General features: G+C 38.1%; 1 long non-coding RNA gene across 2 annotated transcripts in view; it reads right to left on the reverse strand.

Annotated features, from left to right (window-relative positions):
- Window positions 1-4,344, reverse strand: part of LOC141569710 (uncharacterized) — a 62,015-nt gene extending 57,671 nt beyond the window's left edge. For both annotated transcript variants that reach the window (XR_012493473.2, XR_016019947.1), the window contains exon 1: window positions 3,767-4,344. This is a non-coding gene — a long non-coding RNA (uncharacterized LOC141569710). The remainder of the gene's footprint in view (window positions 1-3,766) is intronic.
- Between the last annotated feature and the right edge of the window lie 3,640 nt (window positions 4,345-7,984).

The following is a 7,984-nucleotide window of genomic DNA, read 5'->3' on the forward strand; positions in this document are numbered from 1 at the left end:
AGTACAATCCAACTTTAAAAAAACAGTATTTCTACACTGTAAAAACATTTCTAGACCAGGGTTTGGTAAACTACAGGCTGCAGGTTCATAGCCTGTTTTGTAAATAAAATTTTATTGGAAAACAACAATTTCTATTCGTTTACATGTTGTCTGTGGCTGCTTTTGCTACAGCAGCAGAGTTGAGCAGTTGTGACAGAGATTGCAGGACTGACAAAGTCTAAAATATTTACTATTTGGCCCTTTACGAAAAAACTTTGCAATCCCTGTCTTAAATAATAGAAAGTTGGAAATCTTCCAAATTAATTTTATGAAGCACTATAACCTTACCTAAAAAATATATAGTTCTAATACAAAGAAGCAGTTATCTGCAGATTATTTTGTCTTATAGATGCAAAGATCTTAAATAAAATATTAGCAATTTGAATCCAGCAAGTGTGAAAATAAATGTTTACCCCAAGGGCAAATTGGGTTTTCCAGTAAGACAAAGATGGTTAACGTTAGTACAATTATCAATTTACGCATTGCATCAACAAATTATGGAGAAAAACAACACAATTTATCGATGGATATAAAACAAAGGTATTTGACACAATTCAGCAGTAATTCTCAAATGAAAACAAGGCTAGAAAGAAACTATGAAAATTCAGCCAAGATTATAGTCTAGAGATAACCAGGAAGTGTAACATTAGAAGGTAAAATGCTGAAGACGTTTCCATTAAAACTAGTAGCAACATTGGGTTGCTCCCCTCACAGCAGTGTTTTCAAAGCTCTAGCTAATGAAATTAAATATGAAGATGAAATAAACTGGCTAAATACTGAGAAGGGAGAGAAAATCATTTTTATTTGCTGGTAATATCATTGTATAGTCAGAAACCTAGCACAGGGAATTTTGATAAGGTGGTAGGGTACAAGAAAATAAATACAGCAGATTGAAACAGAAAAGGAAAAAAATATCCTATTTCCAATAAGGACAACAAACACAGAATACCTAAAAATGAACACAAGAACGACGCTCAACTTAAAATAAGAAAACTAATAGTTATTCTATAATATAATGCAAAATGTAAGTACATGGAGAGACAGACCATATCCCTGGATAGGAATATAGCAAAAATAAAAATATCACTGCTTCGATGTTAACCCTATTGAAGTAATGAAGTGTCCATCAGAATTACAACTCTTTTTCAACTTGGTAAAACAATTTCAAACTCTATATGGAAGTACAAATAGCCAAGAAGATTATGTAAGGGAATACTGAGAGGGTGCTGGGACTAGCAGATATTAAGCTAACAATGAAAACTAATGCAATCAAAACAGGGATAAATAGGCTAGTAAAATATAAGAAAATGTCCAGAAATTGATCTTAATATGTATGGGAATAGATATGACACTAGTAATACTCAATGAGGGAGTCCAGGAAAGTTTATCATGTAAAAGCCAAGAGAGAGAAGAGGAATGGACAAAGGATATGAAAATGCACAGAAGGAATCCAAATGCCCAATTAACTGGAAGAGATGCTCAACCTCACTTAATAGGCGGAAAAAGTAAAACAGAAAAACTATATTTAATTATTCAGCCTTCAGATGATAAAAAATGAAAAAGAACAACATCATCCAGTGCTGGAGAGGATTTGGGAAAATGGGGTATTTATACATTGCTGGTGGAATATTTATTATACATTCATGTATATATACACATACATGTATTATATATATTATATGCATACATGTAATATATATATAACATTTTTGAGAGTCATTGGCAATGTCCATTTAAAAAAATATGCACACTGAGGATTGCTAGATGGGAGAGGGGCTGGGGATAAGAGGGAAGGTGAGCAGATTAGAAAGCACAGTCGGTAATCACAAGATTGCCACGGGGATACGAAAGTCAATTTGGGGAATGTAATCAATAATCTTGTAAATATTTTGTAGAGTGTCTGATGGACATTTGTCTCATTAGGGAGACCACCTCAGGGATGATGTAGATGCCTGATCACTGCACTGTACACCTGAAACTGAAGCTAAACAATAATGAATGTCAACTACAAGTTTATATACATATATATATATATATATATATATATATATATAAATATTTAATATATATATATATATATATATATATATATATATATATATTTACAAGAAGCGGAGTACAGCATTAGGAATAGACACAGTGGAAATGTAATGGCTGTGTGCGATGTCAGAGGGGTAGTGGATGGGGGGAGGGAGGTTGTCACTGTGGGATATAAATGATAAATGTCTAACTAGTACATTGTTTTGTGCACCTGAAACTAATACAAATAAATTAATTAATTAATAATAAAAATATGCACATCTGTACCTAATAATAAGGTTCAAGTACAACAAAAGTTGACACAAGCAAAGAGAAATGCACAAATCACCATCACTCTGCTCTATACAGAACGAGTAAGTGGGAAAAAAAATCAGAGAGCGTATACAAATTTTGAACAACACAATTCACAGTTGGAGAACACATTTTTTTTCTTTCTTTTGAGAACACATTCTTTTGACGCGATAGATGGAGCATTCATGGAAAGATACAAAGGACTTTGCCACTCGGCAAGTCTCCACAGATTTCAAGGAATGTTCATGACACAATCTAATCTGATTTCTCTGACGACTGAGAAATCAGATTAGAAATCAATAACAGTAGTACTGTTTATTGCAAACAGAAATGCGCTTCAAATTAACACGTGTGACTATACACAATAGCCAAGACATGGAAACAACCAAAATGCCCATTGATAGATGACTGGATTAAGAAACTGTGGTACATTTATACAGTGGAGTATTACGCAGCCATAAAGAAGAAAGAAATCTTACCATTTGCAACAACATGGATGGACCTAGAGAACATTATGTTAAGTGAAATAAGTCAGACAGAGAAAGACAAATACCATATGATCTCACTTATATGCGGAATCTAAAGAAAAGAATAAGTGAATGAACTAATCAGAAACAGTTTTGGAAACATGGAGGAAAAACTGAGGGTTGCTAGATGGGTGGGGGGGTGGGGATAAGGGGAAGGTGAGAGGTTTAGAAAATAGTCGGTAACCGCAAGATGGCCACGGGGTTTTGAAAATTAATTTGGGGAACGTAATCAATAATGTAAAGATTTTGTAGGGTATCCGATGGACACGTGTCCCATTTGGGAGACCACCTCAGGGGTGATGTAGATGCCTGATCACTGCACTGTACACGTGAAGCTGAAGCTGAACACTAATGAATGCCAACTATAATTTTATATATGTGTGTGTGTGTGTGTGTGTGTGTGTGTGTGTGTGTGTATGTGTGTGTGTGTATGTATATCGTTACAGGAAGCGGAGTACAGCATTAGGAATAGAGACAGTGGAAATGTAATGGCTCTGTGCGATGTCAGAGGGATAGTGGATGGGGGGAGGGGAGTTCACACAGTGTGCAGGATATAAATGATAAACGTCTAAGTATTGCTTTGTCTTGTGCACCTGAAACTAATAAAATTAAAAAAAAAAATGACACGTGTGAAATGAAAAAATCTTAACTGAAATTTAAAAATACTTAGACATGAGAAATAACGATAATACAATACAACATTATCTTTTGGGTCTTAGATGGAAACGTATGGTCTTAATGCTTTAATTAGAAAAAGAAAGGCTGACTAATAATTAGCTGAGCATTCTCTATAAAAGACCCCATCACTGAATCCACAGAAGTCCCACCATTGACCCAGATCCCAGCCCCCATCACTCAGCCCACAGTACCTGGGCAGCCAACCACTTCAAAATTACGCAGCACGGCTCAGGCGCTAGCCCCTGGGTCCTGAGAAACGCTTCCCTTTCGAGTTCTGACCTCTAACGCCAGGGTGTCTACCTGGCGGGAGACTGGGTGTCTGATGCGCACACTCAAAAGCACCTGCGAAGTTGTGTTGCGCAATCAACAGGGCGCAGTCACCAGCGTCCGCCACAGTTCCCTTGCCATCCGCTGCTTTTTTGAGATCGGAATATGGCCGCACCCAAGCGGCGCTGCTCTGTGGGCACTGCCATCTTGGACAGGTATCTCAGCCGTACAGTGGAAGAAGCCGTTGCCAAAATGAGACGTGTCATTTTGAAGCGCATTTCTGTTTGCAATAAACAGTACTACTGTTATTGATTTCTAATCTGATTTCTCAGTGGTCACATAAGTGAGTTGTGTCAGGAACATTCCTTGAAATCTGTGGAGACTTGCCGAGTGGTAAATTTCCTGGTGGACAGGCATCTTTGGAGTTAGGCTCTGGAACTCAACTTCTAGAGCCTAATTCCAAAAAAATATACACACCTGTACCTAATAACAAGACACAGGGTTGAGGGGGAGCCCTTACTATGAAAAGAGGAAGAGTAGAGTCTGGGAGATACCACTGGAGAAGAGGGGAGAGATGTCACGATGGAACCTCCCCCCCACTTGAGCGATACTACGGAGTGTTCTTGAAGGGATGCTGTAGGAGCGGTAAGGTCCGGGTCCTGGGAGATGATACCATGAGGAGAGAGGGCACAGAAGCAGGAGAGAGGTAGCGTCCAGTCCCACTGAGCTGAGGCAGGGGAATGAGGACCTAAACGTGCCCATAATCTCAATCAGCCCCCACAGTAGCCAGGTCGACCCAACTGAAGTGATAACAGGTATCAATAAAAATAAGGGGGGAGGAGGAGTGGTAGAAGGGAGTAAAGGAGGTCAACTATATGGTGATAGAAGAACTGACTTGGTGGTGAGCACACTGTGATATATAGATGACGTATTATAGAATTGTATACTTGAAACCTATGTAATTTTACTAACCATTGTCAACCAATAAATGTAATTAAAAATAAATTAAGAAATAAAAGTACGTTTTAAATTGATAGGGCCAATGGTTGTTTTCTCTAATGTAACATGTCAATAAAAGCATCTTCTAGGATACTTTATTATTTATAGTTCCTTGTAAAATAAAATCTAAGTAATAATTATGCAAATGCTGCATTAGGACAAATTTCCAACTTTGCCCCACAAAGAGTTTGCTGCTCCTTAGCACCTCAAATATGGAAATTATGGAGATGCCATTGCCCCTCTGGAAGATGTCACAGGGCAGAGGTGAGAAGAATTCAGTGTATCCCTTCAATGGATGAACTGCTACACATTCTTAAAACCCAGCCCACACACCTCCAGTGTGAAGCCCTCCTTGACTGGTAGGAGAGTCCATGCCAGCTGAAGGCCTCTCTGACCCAGCAGGTGACGAAAGATTCTTGAAAGGACCTGGTCCTGAGTTCTGGTGTCCTCTATCTTTGTGCCCTTAGATCAATCACATGCTTTTGGGCCTCAGTTCATATTCTGGACAGTAGAGGGCTGGACTCTGTCCCTCCCACAGCCTTGGTTGGATAATTTTTGGTTGAGTGAACAAATAAAAGAAGAAATTGAATCTGTGGAGGCTTGCTAGCACACATTCATGTCTAAAAACATTTCCAGAATTATCGTTAATTTTGTTGGGTGTGATGATGGTGCTGTGGTTATATTAATAGAAGAAGGAGGAGGAGAGAAAGAAAAAGAAAAGGGAAGAAAAGCACCTTCATATGTTAGAGATTTATACCAAAGTATATGGGTGAAATGATATGAAGACTGTCCAGGATGCAGGACAATCAGTGGTAGAGTTTAAATGGATAACGGGAGACACTGATCTTCCCATTTAAAGTGGCAGTCCCCCAGAATTTCCAATTTATGTCACTGCCCTATCCACCCTCCTTCAGCAGTTATCACCTTTTAATAAACAATGTTTATTAGCTCTCTTCTCCACTAGGGTGCCAGGTCCACGAGCTAGGGGTTTGGGGGCTCTTTTGTTTTACTAAACATTAAGTACCAAGGGCATTGACTGGTGATCAATAAATATTTGATGAAGGAACAAATAGAGTCTTATATACTTATAAGTTCTCCATCTATTTAGTGTTTTCTGAATTACTGATGCCAAATGAATTTTATAATTAGTTGCGTCATCCAGAGATGGATGCCTGCCAAGTCTTTTGGAGGGAATTACTAATCTTTTAGGAAAATGAATCCAGTGTGTGTGTGTGTGTGTGTGTGTGTGTGTGTGTGTGTTTTGATGCTCTCTCTAAGTGTGGTAAAGATACCAAAAACAAAGCAGTTGATTACTCCACATATGTGAGAAGCAGAAATCACTGTATTACCAGCACGAACAAGCAAATGAATAAACAGTAAATAAATAAGATAATTTCTGATAAAAACGAAGGCTATGAAGAAAATTAAGGCATGGTAAGGTGCTACAGTGGTGGGGTAGGTCAGGGAAGAAAGACATGTGAAGAAAAGGCATTTGGACAGACATGTGAGTGGCATGATGGAGTGAGCCATGGAGCCAGAACATATGAGGTGGGATAAAAAGCTATGGTGAATGTTTAAATAAAATTTATTACAGTAAGAGACACATTGCAATTAATCCCCCTCAAAATGTTCCCTCTCACTTCGAACACACTTATCCCATCATTCTTGCCACTTTCTGAAGCAGTTCTGGAAGTCTTTCATGAGTATCTTTAGTTGTGCTGCCGTGGCTGCCTTGATACCCTGAATTGCTTCAAAAACGTTTACCTTTCATGGTCATTTTGACTTTGGGGAAGAGCCAGGTCATGGTCAGTACAACATAACCATAAACTAATTTTAACATTTTGTGTGTTTCTTTAGCACTTTTTTTTGCAGTTTGAAACAAAATTTCATGCGTTGTTCATGATCCATGATTTACGGCACACTTTAAAACACACCTCTCAACCGTAGCTCATACCCCACTGACTGCACCGAACAAGTTGAAACGTTTTTTTGTTTTTTTTTTTACTTGTCACACACTGTTACTAAGGTTTGACGCGCCACTTCCCGTATTGAAGATCGCTGCCTTTCTGATGGATGGCACTTGGCAACAGCATTCACCGTATTGTTTGATCACACCTCGTATATGGCAGGGGCCTCAGTAAACGTCAAGGCCATAAAGCTCTTACATCCCTGCTCATCCTACCACTAGGTGGCAACTCCGGTCCGGGACTAAAGATTTTCTTGCCCCATTCAAGGAAGGGGCAACACTTTTCTCCGTACAGACTTTCTCTTCTTATATTAAGATATTTATGTGACAAACGGTTGAATTTTCCCAATTAATTGAAATATTTAGTTTTAATAATATAATTAGCACGTATGCACCTATCACCTAAAAGAAAAGATAAGGCCTTGACAATAGCCTCCATCTATTCATGTGGTCCCCCAATTCATTGCCCTGCCTCCCCTCAACTGAGGTAAACATCATCCTGAATCCCAAGTTCATTAATTTTTAAATTTCCCTTTTATATAATTTTATTGCATCTACACAAAATACTAAGTAGTACATGTTCTTTATGTTAATAGTGTTTAATTTTATAGAAGTGTGTTATGCTTTATATAATCTTTCAGGAATTACAGGAATTTTCCCCTTAATGTTCATCCATATTGTTCTAGTTCATTCATTTTAACTCCTCTTGATGAGCATACATTTTTGTTCCCAGGTTTTGCTGTTGTGAACAGGATGACATGCATACACTAGGTTTCACGTGCACGTGTTCCTCTTAGATATAGTCCTAAGAGTGGACTGGCCAGATTGTAAGGTATATCAATATTCACTGTATGAGGGAATGCCAAATATTTTCTAAAGTGGTTTCACTGATTTACATTCCTTAAACAGGGCAGAAAGATCCTGTGGGTGCACACCCTCTCCAATATTTGGTATTGTCAGACTTAAATTTTTGCAATTTGAATGGGTGTAAAATGTCACAACATGTCTTGATATGCATGTCTTGGATCACTAATGGCTTTGAACATCTCTTCATATATTTATTGGCTCTGCCTTCCCTTCTTTTCTGAAATGGTCTAAAAGATAGACCTATCTTTTTTTTAAAAAAACACACACATAACCTAGTAGTTTTATGACACTCAACAACAGTAACAATGAT

Source organism: Rhinolophus sinicus, chromosome 18 (assembly GCF_057876585.1).
Source record: "Rhinolophus sinicus isolate RSI-liver-muscle chromosome 18, RSI-T2T, whole genome shotgun sequence".
Classification (NCBI taxonomy): domain Eukaryota; kingdom Metazoa; phylum Chordata; class Mammalia; order Chiroptera; family Rhinolophidae; genus Rhinolophus; species Rhinolophus sinicus.